The following is a 22,260-nucleotide window of genomic DNA, read 5'->3' as shown; positions in this document are numbered from 1 at the left end:
GTGGGTCTTGCTGCCTGTTCTTTTCCAAGTCCTTGTTTTCTGCCTGATAGAATTCACTTTCTTTTGATGCCAATATTTCTTGGACTTTAACTCCAAGGAGCATACCACAGTGCATAGCACTGTACCAAGTGCCTAATAATAGCAATGTGCGTTCGCACCGGACTCGGATTACAGAGCCCCGCTCACACCCGTGATTCCTGTCGTCTTCCATAGCGGCCCTGGGGTGCAGGCAGGACACAGGTGACGGGTTCCAGCTTGCAGAGCGATCAGTGGCTCGCTCAGAGGCACACAGTTTGTGAGGGGCAAGGACTGGGGTCTTGCGAGGGGTCTGCCATGTAGGATCTGGGAAAGATGGATCCCAGCTGGGGTCTTCCTCTGGGCCAGCTATGTGTAGGGTGGTGCTGGGGGGGATAAGAGGGCAAGAGGCAGATTTTTTAAAAGGATTATTTATTTATTTGTTTATTTAAGAGGTAGAGTTATAGACAGAGAGGGAGAGACAGAGAGAAGGGTCTTTCATCTACTGGTTCACTCCCTAAATGGCTGCAACGGCCAGAGCTGGGTTGATCTGAAGCCAGGAGCTTCTTCTGGGTCTCCCATGTGGGTGCAGGGTCCCAAGTACTTGGGCCATTTTTTGCTGCTGTCTCATGCCATAAGCAGAGAGCTGGATCAGAAGAGGAGCAGGTGGGACATGCACCCTTGCCTACATGGGATGCCAGCACTGCAGGTGGAGACAGCGTACTAAGCAACAGCACCGGCCCCAAGAGGCAGATTTTGTGGCTGGAATTTAGAGGGTATGTGAGGGACCAGGTGGATCCATGGAACAACAGGCTGATTGGGTAAACGTGATTTACTCCCCTACTTCGTCTTACCTAGGCATCTCCTTTTCTTCCCCATGGAGACTGAGGATAGCTGGACAGAGTGAGGGCCAAAGGGATAGAGGGTGAGGGTCATACCATGGGCTGGAGAGGATATACGGGAAGAGAGCTGGGTCCAGGGGCGGGTGGCAGACAGGTGATCGGCCAACTCTGCACGGAGTGGCACTGGCTCTTGGAAGGACCGAAGTCATTCAAAGACGGTTTCCTCAACCACCCTGCTTAAACACTGCAGAATTGATGTAGCTTTTTTTTAAAAAAATTTTTAAGTTTATTTGAGATATACAGAGAGGAGAGTGAGAGAGAACATGTTACTCTTACCTGCTGGCTTAGTCCTCAGATGCCCACAAAGCTGGGAGCCCCCAACTCAATCCAGATCTCCCATGTTGGTGGTAGGGACCCAAGTACCTGAGCCATCACTTGCTGCTTCACAGGGTGTGCGTTAGCAGGAAGGTGGAATTTGAAGCAGAGCCAGGACCCAAACCCAGAGATTCTGACATGGGATGTGGGATGCAAACCAGTGGCTTAACTGCTAGCCCAAACGTCTTTCCCTTTGCAGTTTTTGTAAGTTTTCTGGGGAGCTGGGGACAGTGTACACAGGGGTGGACTTTGGCATTGCAGCAGAGGTGCTGCCTTGGGAACATGAGCTGTTTGGAAAACTCGGCTTCTGAAGCTCTGCCCTCTCAGCTACCTATGTGTTAAAGAAAATCGTACCTTGCTGTAGCAAGAACAAAGTGTGTTTCTCTAGCCTGGGCATGAATCAAAAATAGTCGAACATTTTTTTTGGCTCAAGTTTAAAAATAAAAAAGTCACCTTTGGGCTGAGATCAAGAATGGAAAATTTCAGGGCACAAGAGTGATTTTTTTCCATCTGTTCTGGGCAAGGGACGATAAGGGGTTTGGATGGAAAAGTTGTGTGTAAACATCAGCTGGGACTCTCACTGTCTTGCTTTGTGAAGATGTCCTCAAGGAGGGGACCCTTCCTCCCCCAGCAGAACCGAATGTGCAGAGTACAGGGGGACGTGCAGACCTGGATGTGAGCAATTCGTCGGAAAGCAAAGAGGAGAGGAGGAGAATTCAACTGCAGTTTCTCTGACAGTGGTGTTGCCACCTGAAGTCTAGGTCTGCACCCCAAATGATCAACTGATCAATCACTACAGCTCTGCTGAAAGGGGCTGAGCCCAAGGAATACTATTGGGGAGCAGGAAGAAAGGCAGAGAGCCCCCTTTTAAAAATAATCATTTTATTTCTTTGAAAGAGTTACTGAGAGAGGTAGAGCCACAGAGAGAGGTCTTCCATTCCGCTGGTTCACTCCCTAAATGATCGCAACAGCCAGAGCTGAGCTGATCCAAAGCCAGGAACCGGGAGCTTCCTCCAGGTCTCCCATGTGGGTGCAGGGGCCGAAGGACTTGGGCCATCTTCCACTGCTTTCCCAGGCCACAGCAGAGAGCTGGATTGTAACAGGAGCAGCTGGGACTTGAACCGGCGCCCATATGGGATGATGGCGCTGCAGGGTGGGGCTTTAACCCACTATGCCACAGCGCTGGCCCCGGAGAGAACCCTTTTAGTCTTCATTAAAGCATCTGGACAATTCTTGAAATCAATATAAATGGTTAACTATTGAGAGAGAGAGAGAGAGAGAGAGAGAGAGAGAGCGAGCTCCCATCTGCTGCTTCACTCCCCAGGTGCCCACAACAGCCAGGACTGGGTCAGTTAGAAGCCAGGATCTCAGATCTCAATCCAGGTCTCCCACATGGGTGGCAGGAACCCAATGACTTGAGCCATCACCGTCACCTCCCAGGGCCTGCATTGGCAGGAAGCTGGACTTGAGAGCTGAAGTCAGGCATCCAGTGTGGGGATGTGGGCATCTTAACTGCTAGGCCAAACACCTGCCCCTGGAGCTGGCTTTGGTAACAGCTTGTTTGAGAGCCCTGTCTCTGCAGTTCAATGTGAGTAAGGCATGGAGAAGCTGTTTTCTGGGTCAGTGTTAGCGGTCTCTGACAGCAGCTTCCGAGGAAGTATACGTGCGTGCAGCCGATTGCCTCGGATGTTCCTTCCACATTTAGGTGCCGCCTCCAGCACCTGCTCAGATCAGTTGCCCAAATTCAGGTGCTCACTCAAAAAATCTGAGCCCCACAAGGTGTTGGATTCCCTGGTGGAAATATGGGCAGCCAAATCTCCGTCTTAGGACCTCTGGGGTTGGCAGGGTGTGGTCTGTCCCAGCTCTGGGTGGGGCCCTAGGCGGGCACATCAGCATATGTTTATTGGCACGGATGGAGAAAAGATGGAACGCCTTGGACAGACGCCCAGATCACAGATCCGGGCACCCAGACTCCCCAGGTTTTGGTCTTGCTGCCTTCCTCACTGGCCGTGTGACCTTGGACGTCGCCTTCATCTCGTCATCAGTAAAATGAGGGTGTTGAATCCTCTGTTGCTCTATGGCCTGTTTCACACCCAAAGTTGCAAAGTTTCAACCAAGAGCTTCAACTCTGTCTCACTGAGAGATACCGAGAACCCTCCTAACCCGTGACGTTAGACATTGCCCTGGGTTCTGCGGGCATCCTACTCACGCTATCCCTTACCCGCATGCCTGTGGACCGTCCAACCAGACAGCTGCTGGTGACTCGCTGTCCAGCATGGTAAGAGGGCTCCAGCTGATGCCCTTTGTGTCCACTCAGATTGGCCCACCGTTCAGTATGCTGCTTGACCAGCCCCTGGCTTATGGGCGCAGCCTCTGAGTGAAGTCGATGCAATTGACAGCACTTTCCCAAGTGTCAGTTTCTGCACCTCCAAGGGGATCTACTCAGAAACAGCTCACTTAGAGGGGTGGTTATGAGGATGGGATCTGAAGCCTGGACGGTCTAGGTTCACATCCTGGCCCTGCCACGACCTGTTAGCTGTGTGATCTTGGGCAGGGCACGTGGCCTTTCTCACCTGTCTCTATTACCTGTATGATGGGGAAGGTACTAGCACCTGACATCAAATGGTGCTGTGAAGTACACAGGGTGGAGCAAGTGCCGTGGGAGTGGTGCAGCTCTGTGCGTATGTGATATTAATATGCCTCTGTCATGCTTTGTTGCATGTGCGTTAAGTGAGATGATATGTGTGAAGTCCCTAGGGAGTTGGTTTTCCGTGGAGGTTAGTCCTTGAAGCAGCTTCTACTGGAAGATGTTATGTTTCTAACTGGAAAATGAATGGTCTCAATGCATGAGCAGAGGAAGCTCCTCTTCTGTCCCAGTCTCCCACCAAGCTCCCAGACACACCCGAGTGTTCCAGTAGTCACAGGGGTGGGCCACCCGTGGGGACAGGAAGCCAGGCCAAAGAGGGCAGACTCTTTAGAAAAGAGCTCTAGATGCCTGCTTAGGGAAGTCTCCCTTGGGCCCACGGCCCTGCGGTTTGCTTAGGACTTCAGGCTTGAGGGGAGGAGTGGTGTGAGGTGGAGGCTGGGCGAGAACCTGCTGCCTGTGTCCTGCTGTGGCAATGGCAGGCCTTAGCTGGGGCGTCTCCTCTCAGGGCCTCCTGGCCAGGGTTCAGAGGTCAAATCTTCAGGTCTCTGCTGGGGAAAGTCTTGGTGGCACTGAGGACCCCTCAAGTGTAGCTCTTAGGGGCTGAAGAGCTGGGTGCATAGCATCCAGGAAACTTGATGCCCTTGTCCAGAGCCGGGGCTGCTTTGGGGAGGAGTGAGGGCCACAGGCTGAATGGACTGTCAGTCACCTCTGTGCTCCACGAAATCTGAGTGGCCGTGGGTCAGTCAGGCTGCTTCCTCAACCTCAGCAGAGTTAGCTACATCAGTGGCATTCCTATTTTTTTTTTTAAGATTTATTTATTTATTTGAAAGCCAGAGCCACACAGAGAAGGAGAGGCAGAGGCAGAGAGAGAGAGAGGTCTTCCATCCGCTGGTTCACCCCCCAATTGGCCACATGGCCGGAGCTGTGCCGATCCGAAGCCAGGAGCCTGGAGTCTCCTCCGGGTCTCCCACATGGGTTCAGGGGCCCAAGGACTGGGGCCATCCTCCACTGCTTTCCCAGGCTATAGCAGAGAGCTGGATTGGAAGTGGAGTAGCCGGGACCTGAACTAGTGCCTTCAGGTGGCGGTTTCACCCGCTACGCCACAGCGCCTCCCCCACCCTGGCCCTTTTAAAATTTATTTATTTGGAGGGCAAAGTGACAGAGATCTTCCATCCACTGGTTCACTCCCCAAGTGGCTGCAGCAGGCGGGGCTGCGCCAGGCTGAAGCCAGGAGCCAGGAGCTTCATCCGAGTTTCCCAAGTGGGTAGTAAGGGCCCGAATATTTAGACCATCATTCAGCTGCCTTCCCAGGCACATTAGCAGGGAGCTGGATCAGATGTAGGACATCCTGGGCTGGAATTGGTGCTGTAGGATGCCAGAGCATAACCCACTGTGTCACAACACCAGCCCCGGTCGGAGGCTTCCAGACTCTTTTTTGAGACCCACACTCTGATGCATCCTCTTAGCCTGATACACACATCTGTGTATATAATTAAAAGTTCCACACAGCAGCCCTTTCTATATGGAATATTGCAGCCCCTCCCCCACCTCAGCTCCTGGTTTTATTTTCCACAGTTTCAGTTATTCATGATTAACTGAGGTCCAAAAATACTAGATGGAAAATTCCAGAAATCTGCAGTTCATAAATTTTAAATAACTTTTATTACAGTTTATTGTTCTAATCATTGTACTTTTTTTTTATTGTTGTAAATCCCTGATTGTATAGGAAGAAACACCGTGCCTATATAGTTGGATACTTTCTGCAGCTCCAGGCATCCATGGGATATCTTGAAGAGTACCCTCCATGGACTGGGGAGGGGCGACTGCTGTCCTGTACTATTCTCTGCACCGTTGTTATTTCTATTTCAGTTGAAAAATACCAATTGTGAACTATTAAATTGCTTCTGTGACCTGCTAGCGGGTCATGACCTGCAGGTTCAGAGATGCCAAACTCCGTGGTGACCGAGGGTGCCTGAGGGCTGTTGTGCTGGGATTCTGTTGGGTCTGGGATGATGGGAACAGCAGCTTCCTCTGTGTCGGGCCAGACCCTGCTGAAATGTCTGCTGCATTAGACAGCCAGAGATTTAGTTCCAGGAGCTGGTTCTTTTTTTAAAAAGTTGATTTTTTTCCCCTTAAAAAGAGCGGGTAAAAATTAAATAAACACTAGGACTCAAGGGGTGGGAGGCTGGAGCTCTTCTTTCTGGCCTTCCTGTCCCAGTGTGGATGAATCTGAACAGGAGGGCAGGAGAGGGTGCCCTCTCCCCAAGGCAAGAACGGTCAGTGGTGGCGTCTCAACAGGTCCCCGACAACAACGGATCCTTCCTCTCCACCAGTGGGTGTTTGGGTCCCGCTGCAGTGCCACTGGCTGGACACACGTGGAGAGAGGGTTCAAAGTGTCTCTCACTGGGGCAGGTGCTTGGGCAGCTGTTAAGACCCTGCTTAGAAGGGATGCTTCTCATATCAGAGTGCCTGGGTTTGAGCCCTAGCTCCACTCCCAGTCCCAGTTTCCTGCTAAGGTGCACCTGCGAGGCATCCGTGATGGTTCAGGTAGTCGGGTCCCTGCCACCCCTGTGGGAGACCTGGTTTGAGTTCCTGGCTCCCGGCTTCAGCCTGACCTAACCTCAGCTATTGTGGGCATGGAGGGAGTGAACCGGCGATGGGAGATCTCTCTCTCTTTCTCTCTCTCTCTCTCTGTTGCTCCACTTTTCAGAAATAAGGAAATAAGCAAAAAACTGAAAACTAATCTCCCTAAAACAGAAGCAAAATGTGTGCCAACCACAGAGCCTGGCTGGGCCCTGATGTGGTTCTGGAGCCGGCTCCACCTCTGTGCCGGATGCCAGCCCTTGAGTTGCTGGACCATGGGGCGATCTGGAGGGATGGTGGGAGGTATGTATGGGTTCAGGACAGCAGCTACTTAAAAGCGTTTCATTATTTTAAACTGGGTAGGGCTGCACCTGCACGCATCTCCCGGTCTCAGCCCTGGGCATTTATCCTATAGTCCTGGGTTGCCTCAGAGAGAGCCCTGTTACACATTACCTCTTGTACCCCAGCTGCCAGACACCTACCAGGTGTTGCCAGGGCTAAGCTGATTGAGAGCACGGAGGGTGACTAGCCTTCCAGGGCTGAGCCCCCCCACCCCCAAGCAAAAATAACCCGTCAGATACTGTCCTGATGGCCAAAGATCAAAGCCAGCCACTTAGTCCCCCTTGGTGTTGGAGCCCAAGCATACGTTGTTGTGCCATGAGGACATTGTATCAGTAGCTGTACACCTAATGGAATACAGGCTGTGCCCACTTTAAGGACAGAAAATCTCTCTGGGAATGGGTATTGTGTGGGGGGAGGCTTCAGGCCAGCGGGGACCGTGCCAAGGTTCTGGGTGGAGGTGCTGGGCTCGATGCTTAGCTGTGAGTGGCTACTTCTTGGGTTTATGTTGTGCCTTTTGCTGTCTCGCTTCTGGAGTGGGAGAGATCCGATTTGGAATTCTGGGATTGCTGTCCAGGCCTCTGCTGAGATGCAGCAGTGTACCTAGCCGACTGGGGCAGTTGCCGTTTGGGTGGGGACTGGGCTTCTGAGTTTGCCAGCCCAGGGCCATCCATTTCTGCCCCCTTGATTGGCCACTGCTGAGCTCTGTGGACAAGGGGGCACGTAGTTGATACTCACTTTAGTGTAGGAGCCCAGCTCCTTGGAACAGGTCAGAGCCAGGGTCTCTTTTCCCCTAGGACACTCAGCAGCTGCCCATCTCTCTCTGGCTAACATCCCAGTGCTGGATTCAAGCTGGTCCAGGTGCCCACTGCTGTCCCCCATGGCCGGGACCCTTCCTTTCTCATGCACCACCCCCACCCCCAGCACCATGGGGATCCAGTGGGTCTGATTGTGATGCGATAGATGTCCATTCACAGCTCAGCAACAAGGGGTGCTTAGTACGTCTCTGCCCCCTGGGTGCCCTCACTCTGAAGGGAGGCATTGCTGGGGTATCACCTATGAAGCTTGTCCTACCATCTGGGTGTCTGTGTGCTTTAAGATGAGAATTACAAACTTGGTGGGAGCCCACTGGAATCTGGAGAAGCAAGAACCCACCCAGGTGGATAAGGGTATCCACTTCTGGTTTGTCCTGACAATCACAGGAGATGGAAGACCTGCCAAGGCTTTGCAGAAAGTTTAGTTCCGGGTGAAAGAAAGCGGTTTTTTATTTTATTTTTTAAAGATTTATTTATTTGAAAGAGTTAGAGAGAGAGAGAGAGAGAGAGAGAGAGGTCTTTCAATTGCAGGTTCACTCTCCAATTGGCTGCAACGGCCGGAGCTGCGCCTATCCAAAACCAGGAGCAAGGAGCTTCTTCTGGGTCTCCCACGCAGGTGCAGGGGCCCAAGAACTTGGGCCATCTTCTACTGCTTTCCCAGGCCATAGCAGAGAGCTGGATCAGAAGTGGAGTAGCTGGGACTCGAACTGGCACTCATATGGGATGCTGGCACTGCAGGCAATGGCTTTACCCGCTTCACCACAGCGCCAGCCCCGAACAGTTTTTATTAATGAATATTGTTATCATGTAGCGTTTCTTAGAATGTCCACACCTCAGTGCCTCATTTGGTGCTTTCTACAATTCCAGTCCTGGAATCGTTTTGCTTAGAGAATGGTGAGAAACGAAAAGTCACTTGGGAATCTGAAATTTGTTTCAAAGAATATTTATTAGAAATACAGACTGACAGAGTGGAGAGACAGAGAAATCTTCCATCTATTGGTCATTCACCAAATGGCCACAACAGCTGATGTTGGTCCAGGCTGAAGCCAGGAGCCTGGAGCCCTATCTGGGTTTTCCATGTGGGCAGCAGGGGCTCAAGAACTTGGGCCATCACCCACTGCCTTCCAGGTGCAGTTAACAGCAAGCTGGATCAGACGCAGAGTAGCAGGAACTCAATCTAGCTTTCAGATATGGGCTCTGGTCACCATGCCGCAGCGTCTTCCCTGGGAATCTGAAACTTTAAAAACTTGTCAAGACAGCTTCCAATTTTTGAAGACATGGAGAAGGGGATGCGGGATCACCCAGCCCTCTCCTGGTGGCACATTATGTCCTGGTTTTCCACATCTGCTGCTCCTCTGTGAGGCCCTGCAAAGGAGGAGTTACTGATGGCCACTGTTGCCAGAGTCCCCCATGAGTCGCAGGAGGTACTGAGATGCACACCGGTCTCATAAACCCTGTTGGGCTGGGGTTACAGACCTGTTTCTGGCCCCTCTGGCTGTCTGGGCGTCTGTGTTTGTCCACACATCCTTCCTGCCCAGGGCACGCCCTCCCAGCTAGAGGATACCCATAACGCATGAACCCAACCTTGGAGAACTAATTGTGGGTCTTGATTGATCATGCTCCTGAAAGCTTTGGGGCAAGATTAAAGTGCCTTTTGACAGTGATTGACATCTTTCAAGATTGAAATAATGAAGCCGGAGCCCCCAGTTCCCTGCAAATCACTCTGGCGTTGATCTTGCGTAGCGCTCCTACCTTTGGAGACCTGCTCCTTGTGCTGCTCTGCGTTCAATGGATGCCACATGTTTACCTCCTGCTCCTTTGCCAGAATGAATTGCTGGCATTATCTGAGGGAGTTATTGATTATTGGTCTCAGACCAATCGGTTATTACAGCTCGAGGACCATCAAACATAGCACACGTTCTGTTGCCTCGGTGACTTCCGGAGTTGGCCCTATTGGGGGCCATAGCAGGTTGGTTTGAGGAACAGGGGTTTGGTTGTGCCTGTGAGTGATGGATTGCAGGCCGGAGCTGGGGAAGTGCCCCAGCAGTTGCATTTTCTTAGGATGGTTTTAGCTCCCAAGTGTGCCTTCTCATGCTGCGACTGTTGGTCATGACTGTTGATGGAAGATGGTTCCTTGAGGACCCATGGCAAGAGGCCTTTGGTTAGGTGTGTTTGCTGCCTTTGGTTGCACTTTTAGGGTGTTTTTAAAAATCTTTTTATTTTACTTCTTTGAAAGGCAGAGAGAAAATGATACAGAGACAGAGATCTTCCATGTGCTGGTTTACTTTCCAAAACTCTGCAACAGCTGGGGCTGGACGAAGCTGAAACCTGGAACTTGGGCTTGAACCTGGGCAATTTGGTATGGGATGAGGGCGTCCCAAGTGGCATAGTCAACACTGTGCTAAATGAAAGCCTTCAGAGTGTTCTTGGCTCACAGGTGTGCATCACCACGGCATGACTGTTGTGTGTTGGATAGAGTTGGGTGTGAGGCCCTGGTTTGGGGGTGACCCAGGGATCCATGCTCATTTGATTCAGATCTAGCTGGGTCTTATCCATATATCCAGGGTCCTAGATTCCACTTGACACAGCGTGATCACAGCTCTGAGATTTCTGAGGAGTGGGGGCCCTGTCTTATCACTGTCTCCATCACCATCACTTGCATGGAGAGTACTTGAGAGGTGACTGTCATCTGTCATCTCCATTACGACTTTTGCTGCTTCTTTATCACTTTCAGAACAGCTTTTCCATTTTTTAAAAATTAATTTTATTACTTGAAAATCAGAGTTACACAGAGAGAGGAGAGAGAGAGAGAGAGAGAGAGAGAGAGAGAGAGATTGAGGTCTTCCATCTAATGGTTTACTCCCCAATTGGCCACAACAGCCAGAGCTTCATTGATCTGAAGCCAGGAGCCAGGAGGTTCTTCTGGGTCTCCCACATGGTTGCAGGAGCCCAAGGACTTGGGCCATCTTCTACTGCTTTCCCAGGCTGTAGCAGAGAGCTGGATAGGAAGTGGAGCGGCCGGGTCTCGAACCAGCGCCCATATGGGATGCGGGTGCTTCAGGCCAGGGCGTTAAGCCGCTGTGCCACAGCGCTGGCCCCCAGTAATCCCATTTTTAAAGATGAAGAAACAGGCTCAGGGAGGTTGCGTGACTTGGCCATGGCAAGTGACAGCCGGGGCTTGGAGCCGCCAGATGATAGCAGCACCCAAGCTCTCCGGCCGGGGGATTTCTGAGAGGAGCACGTTGCTACTGCTGCTCTCCAGTGTCTGTGTTTGGCTCAGCTAATTCTCAGGTAGCGATGGTCAAGGCTGCAGCAGTTCACTGGGGTTTGCCTAGTGGATTCCAGCACAGGACCAGAGCCCCCCAAGTAGAACCGAGATTCCTGGTCTTGCTTGCACCCACTTCATCTCTAGGGGCACTCTCATGAGGCTCATGCATGCGCCAGGGGTGGTGGAGAGCCATGTTTGGGTCTCAGCACGGTTCCTTTCTCATCTGTTTAGTTTAACCTCCTGAGGATTATGCCCCATTCTTTGTGCCAAATGGAAAATGGTGTTTGTGCCCGGATTCATACATCATTCTGACCCCAGCTGGGGACTGGGATGTTGGAACACTTGAAGACACTCATTACAGCTACAAGGAGCTCTAGGATTTTTGTTTTGCTAAGCTGGCTCATCTGGTAAGATAGTTTTACAACTGTTTTTTTTAACGTTCGGCTCAGAAAGGCAAGCTTGAAAAAGTTGGTGACGCTGGTGGGTCATGTTGGTTGATTTTTTTTTTTTTTTTTTTTTTTTTGCTAGAAGAAAAATTTGCTATGGCTAGATGCTGATTTTCAGATTATTTCTCCAAGAACACCAGTTCTGGCCTCTTTTCCCGCCTTCACGGAGTCTTCACCCCTGGATTCTCACTGCTTATAACAGCCAGGAATGACTCTTGATCCATTGAGTTTTATTTGGGCTCAAATAAAGTCCTACGCAAACTCCACAGGGCCTTGTGACTTTGTCATGTGGTTGCTGTGGCCTGGAAGGATGGGCCCTGCTAATTCTCTGAAGTAGGTCAGTCACATGTCACCTTGCTGCTCCCCTGCCCACCGGGTCACCTCCCTAGTGCAAAGGCTCCTGTCCCCTTTAGATCTGGACTTGGTCCGTGAACTCCTCAGGTGCACTTTCCGAGGGTGCACACGTGTGTGTATGTTGATGTCTGGGGGAAGAGACAGTGCATGCAGGGTGCGTGTTCAGAAGAGCAGTGTGACGGGAGGAGTTAGGAAGCTGTCACCCTGAGCCGCACCCGCACTCGCACCACCTTGTGATTGCCTGTACCTCGCACCTTGCTTGCCTTATAAATGCTTTCTACCTTTCCTTTTTTTTTTTTTTTTTTTTTGACAGGCAGAGTTAGTCAGTGAGAGAGAGAGAGAGAGAGAGAAAGAAAGGTCTTCCTTCCGTTGGTTTGTTGGTTCACCCCCCAAATAGCCGCCACGGCCGGCACTGCACCGATCTGAAGCCAGGAGCCAGGTGCTTCCTCCTGGTCTCCCATGTGGGTGCAGGGCCCAAGGACCTGGGCCATCCTCCACTGCACTCCCGGGCCACAGCAGAGAGCTGGACTGGAAAAGGAGCAACCGGGACTAGAACCCGGGGTGCTGGCGCTGCAGGCGGAGGATTAGCCTAGTGAGCCGTGGCGCCAGCTTCTACCTTTCCTAAGGCCTTTGGGAACTATCTCGCTCAAGGGGATGCGCAGTCGGGGCTGACTCTGAGCCATGCCCATGAAAGTGGGGCTGCTGCAGACGACACTGGGGAAACACGAGGGCGCCTTAGCCAGAGGCTCTGCCTCAGTCTCTTCCTCGTCTCCAGACTGCAGAGGGGGTTTCTGCAGACGACTCCTCACTTCACCAGAGAGGATCGACTGCCTCATTGCTGGGACACTGTTTTCAGAGACCCCTGGATCCTTTCTCTGCTCTGCCCTGTGGCGTAGCCCGGGCTTTCCGAGGGTGAGAGAGACAGCAGACCTGCCCCTGGCTATGGAAAATCTGGCCTTGGCCTGGCACCAAGGAATTTGTTTGGCCTGCTTTGAAGAGCTTGTCCTACCCTGCCAAGGACCCCTGTGGGCTTCTCCTTCCATTATCTGTGGCCAGTGGCCTGGTTGGTGGCTCCCAATCACGGCTGCAGGATCACCTGTTGGAACCTAAAAATAAAAATGAACTCAAGGCTTGCACAAACTGGAATATTCAGGAGTGGGAGACTAAACCCGTGTCGGTTAGCCCAGACCTACACCGGGTTCTAAGGCCCCTCCGTGTGTGACGACCGCTGGACTCCGGGCTCATCTGGGCAGGCATTCGGGGAGGGCAGTGGCAGGAGGGGAAGATGCCACTTAGTAACCTTAGATGACCTTCAGCAACCTTGGGACCCTCTGTCCTCTGGTCACCTTGAGCTCAGCCCCCGGCCATAAGCCTTCCTCTGCTGGGAACAGCCTGGGGCTGACCTTGAGCCCTGGTGAGGGTCCGTGGGTCACTCCAGCCCCTGATGGGGCCTTGCCTGGGAGCAGCCCTGAGATGGGAGCTGCTTTCCTGGCATCACAGCAGGTGGGCTTCCCACTGCATGACTCAGCAGCTTCTCTTGGCCCCCAGAGGCGCCCAGGCCCTGGCGAGCTGTGCATTATGGATGAACAGTTTGGTTCAGGGCCCGCGGGGTTGCCTGGTAACTGCCCAGCGGGAGGCTGGCACACTTGTTGGGCCCAGTGATGAGGAATGTGTAGCTCACGCGGGCTGTGCCCCCTGCCTCTCCTCTCCCAAGTGCTGTTTTCCTCCCTGTCCCAGGAGAGGAGAGTCACGCTGTGGGTGAAGAGGGAAGACTCGGGGACATGTAGGATATCAGTGGGCTGCTGTATTACAAAATGCAAAGCAGAGGTAGTTTTACGGAGTCTGAGATTTAGATTTTTTTTTTTTATTTCACTCAATAAAAGAAGGCTATGCAGAAAATGGGCCTTACCGTTTCATCACTAAAATGTTACCGTGTGTGCCGCAGGGAAGTGACTTACACGTTTGCATTTTTTTTTTTTTTTTTTACAGGCAGAGTGGACAGTGAGAGAGACAGAGAGAAAGGTCTTCCTTTTTCCGTTGGTTCACCCCACAATGGCCACTATGGCCGGCCAGTGCATTGCGGCTGGCGTACCGCGCGGATCTGAAGCCAGGAGCCAGGTGCTTCTCCTGGTCTCCCATGGGGTGCAGGGCCCACGCACTTCCTTCTCTGCCTTCCCAGGCCACAGCAGAGAGCTGGACTGGAAGAAGAACAACCAGGACAGGATCCAGTGCCCCGACCGAGACTAGAACCTGGGGTACCAGTGCCGCAGGTGGAGGATTAGCCTATTGCGCCGCAGCGCCGGCCCACATTTGCGTTCTTAAGTGAGATCTTGGGCTTCGTCAGGAAGGCCACAGGTGGTCCCCAGGCCTGGCGTGTCCAGATCAGGGGCAGTCGTGAGCGCCCTGGCCGAGGCAACAGGAGTGGCACTCTGCCCTCTGGGGACAGGGCATCTCCTGTATGGGGTTAAGGCTGCGGCATCAGTCCAACGCTGGCTGGAATCCCGGAGCGTCAGTGAGCTTGGCAGACACGTTTCATTACGCTTGCTAAGACGCATCTCACTGGTGTGCTGCCCTTGGTCCTGGGCTGTGCCAGTCAGACTGGAGACAGACCCTGCCTCATGAAGGAGCTGATCCGGTGGGAGGTGGTGATGCCAGTGGAAATGACATTGATCATGGGGGCTCAGGGACTTAGGGTCTGGTCTGCCTCTGTTCTTCTGCTGGGGGTCCCAGTTTTGTCACCTTTAAAATGAAGCTCTTAGAAACCTGGAGATCTAAGGAATTTTCTACAGAGCATGTGAGTGCATTAGTCCAGGGAGTGTTTTCGCAGCATGGTTTAGGGAGATCTGTGAGTGTCATTGCCACTGAAGGAATTGGACTTTGGATACACAAATTTTTTTAAAGGTGGGAAGAGTGAAGGTGAATGAGCCCACAGTCACCCACGCAGAACGCGGCATTCACTTCGTACACCTGTGCATGTTTTACCTGTTGCTCGTGATATGTGTGTCTTATTTCATATGAAGATAGTATTCGGCATAGACCTGTGAATCAGTTATATATGCCAGGAATGTTCCCCTTGGTAGCTTTGTACACTTCTGACACCAACATCCCAGCTGGGGCTCTGAGATCTGGGAGGCGAAGCTCGGGTGTGGGCAGGGACTGTGTGCAGATGGGTTCCTGGGGGAGATGGCAGCATAGAAGAGCAGTGCCCCATGTGGACTGCCTTCTCGGGATGCCTCGGGCCCATGCTGCACCCTGCTTCTGGCATCTTCCCTTTATAGACTCAATGAGTATGTCAACCACTCACCTTCCAGACGTCTCCTTTTGCAATGTGCTCAGTCCCTGCGGGGAGGGGGCATGCCCGAGTCCGCGCTGCGTTTTCCAGGGCCACTTCCAGCCCATGTGTTCTCTGGGTCTCCAAGAGACTCTGTCAACACCCCAGCAGGAGGCTGAGCCATGAGGCAAAAGAGAAAGTGAGGCAGGAGAAATGGAGTGAAACCCCAGGGGGAGCCCCAGGGCCCCAGGGACTTCCTGTTGCTTCCGTCAGCTCCTGGCACCAAGCACACGGGGAGGGAAGTCTACGCTGCGGGAGCTGGGAGAGAGGCAGGGCCAGCCAGGGCCAGTATCAGGTAGGAGTCTATGGGGAGGAAGCACCCGACTTGGCCGTGGAGGGACCTGATCACTGGCTTTTCCCATCCTGCACCCTCTCAGTCGGGCGCCAGGGCTTCCCCAAGAGGTGCCTTCTGTCTCTTCTAATTTCTCCTTTGCTCTGCCTGGCCCTGCTGGTGATCAGATCAGACACGCGTGTCCGTGCCGAGCTTGGGAGAGTGTCCTGGATGGCAGGGGTGGGGTGCCTGCACAACCTTTCTTCAACACCTCGTCCCCTGGTCCTCTCAGCAGCCCCCTCATCTGTGCTCTCTGGGCACCCCCGGGCTCCCCACCCTCCAGCACTGGCCCCATGGGGGCCCAAGGTGACTGAAGGTCACTGACTCCCCTGGGTTTTGCTCTCCTCTCGGGGAGCGGCTCATTGCTGAGTGCTCCCGCCAAGATACTGGATTTAAGGCAGCCACATTTTCCGCTGATGGTGGCCTGAGGGTCTGCTGATTCCTTATGTTGTGTTGGGGTCTGGCTTCAAGTGGGACTTTACTGAAAATGTGGGGACAGCCAAAAGAGAATTATTGAGGGTAAGAGAACCAAACACAGTTTCATTTTGGGGCAGGGCTTATCTCTGTCAGCTCACAGATCCCCTGGCAGCCTCCTTAGGGTTTGTTTAATTTTCTTGGCCTGCCTCCACGGGCTGGGGTCAGTCCTCTCTCTGCAGCCACGGTGAGGTCTCTGGCCTTTTAAAAGTCAGCAGTGAGGAGAGTGAGACGCTGGGAGGGTTACCCCTTGCCAGGAGTTCCAGGCCTGTCTTCTGCATGGTGCTCTCTTGTTGGAAGTGGTCCTCTTCAGAGATAGTTGAAACGGAAAAGCGCCGGCCTAAAGGGGTATGGCCTCAATCTCTAGACAATGAAGAAGACTGTAGCCTCCAGCCACCATGGGGGTACCCACTGGGCGAGGTGCTTGTATTTCCCTCTCAGTAGAGGCAGGATTATAAAGTGGTTCCGTGTGCCATGTGTACGCCCTGGCATCAGCTGCCAGAGTTATATGAGTTGTGTCTTTCTGGAGCTGTAGCTTGATTGCTCTGGGCTGTAGCTTCCTTATTTGCTGAGTTTTTGTATTGAGAAGGCTCAGCGCTGAGGGCTGTTTGCGATCCCAGGGTTAACACACATGGGCATTTAGAGCAGTTGCTAGTCAATGCGGCTGTATATTCCCAGGCACTCTACCCTGTGTGTGGGTTTTGCCCATGAATGGCCCAGAGCAGAAAGATGGCATCTCCATTCCTGATGCAAGTGTGGCATCTCGTAATTTTTCAATCACTTGTTAGCTAAGTGCTTTGAGAAGTGTCTGGCCCATAGTAGGTGCTCAACTATGTGAGTTAGAGGAGGAGGAGGTGGTGACTCATTTGCCAGAGGAGAACAGGTACCAAGACAATGATGGCGTCTCCTGCGGTTGCAGAAGGAGTGAGCAGCAGAGCTGGGATGAGATCCCAGGTCTTGTGAGTCCTGGTTATGCCTTCCTACCCACAAGTAGGCTAGAATAGGGGCTAACCACTAGGCTGTCTGTTGTTCTGGGTCTCTCTGTGTACAGCAACATGTGTGTACGGAGGGGGTCACAGGCTCGTAGGGCCTGGCAGCCTGGTGGCACTTGCTGCAAGCAGTCCTACCAAGGGACAGCTTTGGGGAAGGCTTCTGTCTGCCTTCTGGGGCGGAGCAAGTGCCCGCTTGCTTTCCTGAGGTGTGCATTGCCCACCTTGGGCACAGGTGTAGCGTGAGTGTGTGGGTTTGGTTCCTGAGATGGTGCACTGTTGCTCCCCCTCTTCGTGGAGGAACGACACAGGACCCTGCGCTGTTCTTTTGTCTGCTCGGCCCTCCCCGGGTTTGCTGCTGGTTCTTCCCGGGTTGGCTACCGTCCCTTCCACCTCCTTGGAAGGGCGGTTCCCCCTGCCACTTTCCCCACTTCTGCGGGGGAGCGGCACACCGCCGGCCGGCTCTCTCGGGGGCTGCTCAGGTGTTCCTTCAGATAGATGTTCCTGGTGCATGTTGTCTCTCTCCTCCCTTATAGTCCTCTTCCACCAATCCCAACTCTGCTACCCACACGCCAAGTACGCTGCTCTCCTCCAATCAGGAGCAGGATCAGCTCCTGCAGGTCATCACTCAAGTTGGCGAGAGGCAGCTGCGTAGAAGTTGTTACTCCTTTCTCAGCGCCATATTGTGGGAGAGCAGATGCATAGAATAAGTCTTAATTCCAGTAACAGTCTAGTCCGAGTTGCTCCCCACAGTGCACAAGCTGCCTTTATGTGGACAGGATCACATCTCCTGAGGCCCTGGGCACCAGACACCCCACACCTGTCTTGACTTCTTGTGGGGTTGGGAAGGACATCTGGGCTCATTTTTATCATCCTTTTCTCTCCATACAAGACTGTGCCACAAATATTCTAGAGGAATTTGTTCTTACAAATTGTAAGAAACAGGTCTAACCCTGTCTGAAAAATTTTCTAAATCGAAGATTGGTGATTTTTTTTTTCTGTAGAAAGCCGGAGAGTAGGTGTTTTAGGATTTGTGGGCCAAGTTATTGTAGCTGCCTTTGTAGCATGAAATAAGGCCTAGACAATATAGAACAGACCAGCATGACTGTGTCCCAATAAAGCTTTATTGACAATCCGAGGCATGGGGCCAGATTTGGCCTGCAGGCTGTTGGTTTGCCGACCTGTGTTCTAAAAGGTGGTATCTGGGGTCAGCCAGTTTCCTGCCCTCTTGCTTGTCCTGGGTACTGCCTGAGTCAGATAATCCATGGAACAGGCAATTAATCCCACGTTGGCTTCTTTCCTTGGCCTCTGCATCAAAACCCTCTCAGAAATACCCAAGGAAGGGCCTGGAAGGTTCTGGAATCCTGGGACTTCCCTCCAGAAGGCTTTGTGTGCACGGAGATGCTGGTGCGTTTCGCACATTGCAGTTGATCTACAGAGGCCACACAAAGGTGAGCCGGGATCGGGGGTCTTGGGTGGGCCAGATTATTGTCAGTGCTCAGGCCTTTGGATCCTTGGCTCGGTACCTCCCCACACCAACTTTTTTTTTTTTTTTTTTTTGGCTTTCCTGATGCCAAGAAAAATGAAAAGCCAGGGCTGTCCGAATTGGGGCATAATATTTAAGATTTAGTAGGTGGGATAAACTATAATGGATGGTTCTATTCATTCAGCAGAACCCGTATGGCTCCTTAATAATTCAAGGTGAGGATTGCAGGCCTATGGGGAAGCAGCTTGGGGTGGAAGTCTGATTCCAGGGGTGCTGGCTTTTAAGAGATTCAGCATGAATTTTTTTTGGCTCATTTTTGCACAAGGAGATTTTTTTTTTTTTTTATAGAAATCAGCACTCCCAGCTCAGGGCCCTTGCCGTTAGCATCTATGGCTTCGAGAGAGAGGGCTTTCCTGCCCTGCTCTGATGGATTCTCCGGGCTGGGCTGGTTTCCCAGGTGGCATTCTCCGCATTCTTTAGAAGCAGTACTGGGTGTGGTAGAAAGATCCTGGCTTCTGTCTGTCTTGGCCATGCTCTGTGACTTCCTCGTGGCCTTCAGGCAGGCTCCTGAAGCTGAGTCCCAGGTCTCACCTGCGTTAGGAGGAGGTGAGAGCAGGCTCGCTCTTGCTGGAGGACCCAGTGGGAGTCGGTGTGCCAAGCCCAGGTCACTGCGCCTGACACACAGTAGGTGCCCTATGAAGGGAAAACAGAAGCTCAGCTGCTGCAGCCCAGGGCCTCCTCATCTTTGGAGCTGTCTGTGTGCTTTCCTGGCAAGGGGCCAGCCAGTAATAATGTTTCAGCATGGGCAAGGAGGAGGCGTGTGAGGACAGCCGGCTGCACAGCGGCCATTTCTGAGTCGCCTGGTCCCTTCCCTTCCGTAGAGATGCTCAGCACGAGGGGCCCCAGGCAGCATCCAGGGGAGGGGCGCACGCCTGAGAAACTTGGGGGAGCACCTTCTCGCGTGAACTTGCCCAGAGGCATCAGACAGCAGTGGCCTGGAACTCTGGGTAGCTTGCGCCGTCTGTACGGAGGGCTTGTTTCCCACGCGGTTCCTGCTCTGGGGTTTTAGCAGTCTTTGAGGCTGTGTGTGTGGGTGGTGGTGGGGGGGTCCTTTGTTGCTCCCCTACATGAGCCATCCGGAGACCCAGGCCCGTTTGCCTCCCCTGTTCCTGTGTCCCCCTGTCTGTGCCGGGTCGTGGCATGTCCCCATTTCCCGGTGGGGTGGACCGGAGCTTGCCTAGGGTTCTTGAGGGAGCTGGGACGAGGCGGGGGTGGGGTGGGGGAGAGGCCAGCACAGTGTGAGCTGGGCATTCAGTGAGGGAGGGAGGCCTTGAGGGCTGAGCGAGGGGGCAGTGGCGGGGAGCGGGGAGCAGGAGGAGGCTGCTGTGTGCTCTCACTTACGCAGGCACTGTGCCGTCACAGCCGGCCCCACACAGACTTCTCTCCAAATGAGAAGGGGGTGAGAAAATGTAATTTTGGTGTGTCTGGCTTTTGCCGGACTCCCTGCAAAGCTGCTTTCTGGGCTGTGGTGTTGGGTGTCTCGTCTCCCCTCTGAGGGACAGCGGGGCCTGGCACGGGCAGGTTCAGATGGTGCCAGGGGAGCGGCCCCAGGGAGGGGGCGGAGAGCCACCACGCATGTGCCCTGGCACCTGGGGGCAGGGTTGGGTTTCTGGACATCCGGAAGGTGACATCCAGGACTCTGCAGGGGGGATGTAGGGACAGGGCAGCAGGGTCAGCAGGCTGACTCAGTCTGGCTGGTGAGCTATATCGGGTCTCTGTTCCTACACCAGGGCAAGCTCTCCCAGGCACGAGGCTGTGTTTTCCAGGCCTGGGTCCATGGCCCCACTGCCAACACAGGTGTGCGGTTTGGTGGAGGCTGCTGACCTCTGCATGGTACCAGGGCAGCCGAGCGTGTCCCTGGAATGGGAGCTCCTGGAAGATGACCCTGCTGGGAAGCCTGCAGACCCGTGACAGTGTGTTCCAGGCGAGGCCGGGGCAGGGGTGGGGGCTGCACATGGCCTGTGGCTCCTGGCACGGGGGTGAGATGCCAGGTAGTGTGCAGTGGTACAATGCTGGCTGGACAGGCTGTTGCAGCCCTGTGTGAAAACCAGGTTCTGAGAGCATCTAAACCAAAGTGAGCCCCCATCCCCAGCCCAGCGGCTCCTACGCAGGCTACAGAGCTCCCTGTGATTGTGTGTGGGGGAGTCACACTTGGTGGAAAAATCTTAACATTTTCATCCTCCGTTCCCTCCCCTCTCTGCCAGTCAGTGTGCGTTAGGGGAGTAGAAACTCATTTAAATACAAGTCTATGAAAAGATACCACTTGGGAGATAAATGGAAAAATGCATATAATATACTTCTGTGTTGGATATAAATTACTTGATGCACACCATTGCACCCATCCATTAACGCACAGAGCTGCAAGTTGTCTGTGGTGTGAAACCTTCTTAGGAGACTTTCCCAAGGAACCCAACTATTAGGAGCTCCCTCCAAATGGAATTTAGAGGTTAGCAAATAGATGAGTGCATATTAACACGTCACGATTCCATTTCCATTCATCGTTTGGTGACTTCTTCGTGAGTTGGAACAAGTGCAATCTTTTTACTGTACCTTTTGCACCTGCTGTGGGATCCCCTGAGGAGGAGGAAGGCTGGAGAGGTGAGGTCACGGTATCCAAAAATCTCCGGCAATGTGGTACCCCATAGAGTGTTGATGGCTTTTCTCATGATCAGGGGCCTGAGCAACTGCCCAGCCTCTGTGGCCATGCTCATGTGAATACAGACCACGTATCACCAGCCAGGGAAAAAGACCCACATTCAAAATTCAAAGTACAGTTTCTACTGAATGTGTATCACTTTTGTGTTATTGCAAAGCTGAAAAATCCCTAAATGGAGCCCTGATTAGGGACTGTGTGTACGCTTGTGTGTGTGCACGTGTGTGTGTGCTTGTGTGCGTGTATGGTGGGACGAGGAGCTTTACAGTCCTGTTTCGTTCACCCTCGCCGCACTCTGCATCCTTAGAAGTTGGTGGCGCGGGGTATGCCAGTTCCGGTTCCTTGTTTGGTTACTGCTCATTTGTCTCCTTTGTAGTTTGCTTTTGTTTTGCCTAATTATGCATCCGGACAGAGAATTATTGTGGCCTGGCTGCGCCCTGCTGTCTCCAAAAGCATCCTGCAGAATCATTTTAGAAAATACGGTTTCCCAGGCTCAACCCAGATATGTGGACCCAGATTGCCCTTGCCGGCAGAGAAGTCGGTATTTTCACAAAGTTTCCAAGATAATGCCAGCAATCAGCCAGCTAGGATCCATTTTTAAGTTTCCCCTATGATTCTTCCCACCCCTAAGATTCTGTGATTCATGTGTTCTCTGTGAGAAGCAGAGAGGAGGTGTTAGCACAAGGACTCTGTCAGATGTTCCCATGCGTGGCTTCCCCTCACCATGTGGAGGAACGGGTCACACCCCTCCCCGTATTCTAATGACTTCTTTTTTGAGTTGTAGGTAGGAGGCTCCTTGGCCCATTTGGGTGCTGTAGCAAAAATACCCTAGGTCTTGTGACTTACACACATCAGACGTTTGCTTTTCACAACTGTGGAGGTTGGGGAGTCCAGATCGAGGTGCCGGGGGTTTCTGGTGAGGACCCACCTGCTTCCCAAGTGGCATTCTTCAGGGACCAGGTGGCTTCATCAGGGAGCTAATCCCATGCATGAGGGTAGGGATTTCAACATATGGATTTGTTGGGTGGGGGCAGAGGCACAAACAGGCAGACCATGGCCTAGCGATGAGGCTACAGGGTCGTCTGATCCCCGCTTTCTACAGGGACCTAGAAGTACCTTTTATCTTTCAGCAAACTTGCCCTCAGGTTTGTGTATGGAGAAGTTGTTCTCAACTCTCAATTAGAATCCTGTTGGATGCTCTTAAAGCATTGGGGGTGAGCCTCACCCCTGGACATATGGTGTTAATTGTTCT

The 22,260-nt window shown here is 52.8% G+C and overlaps 1 protein-coding gene across 29 annotated transcripts in view; it reads left to right on the top strand.

The window, feature by feature from the left end:
* The window catches only part of KCNMA1 (potassium calcium-activated channel subfamily M alpha 1), a 781,282-nt gene that overhangs the window by 70,723 nt on the left and 688,299 nt on the right, over positions 1-22,260 (top strand).

This window comes from Oryctolagus cuniculus, chromosome 15 (genome assembly GCF_964237555.1).
Source record: "Oryctolagus cuniculus chromosome 15, mOryCun1.1, whole genome shotgun sequence".
NCBI lineage: Eukaryota > Metazoa > Chordata > Mammalia > Lagomorpha > Leporidae > Oryctolagus > Oryctolagus cuniculus.
The sequence above is the reverse complement of the archived record's forward strand: the minus strand, read 5'-3'. Positions and strand labels throughout refer to the sequence as shown.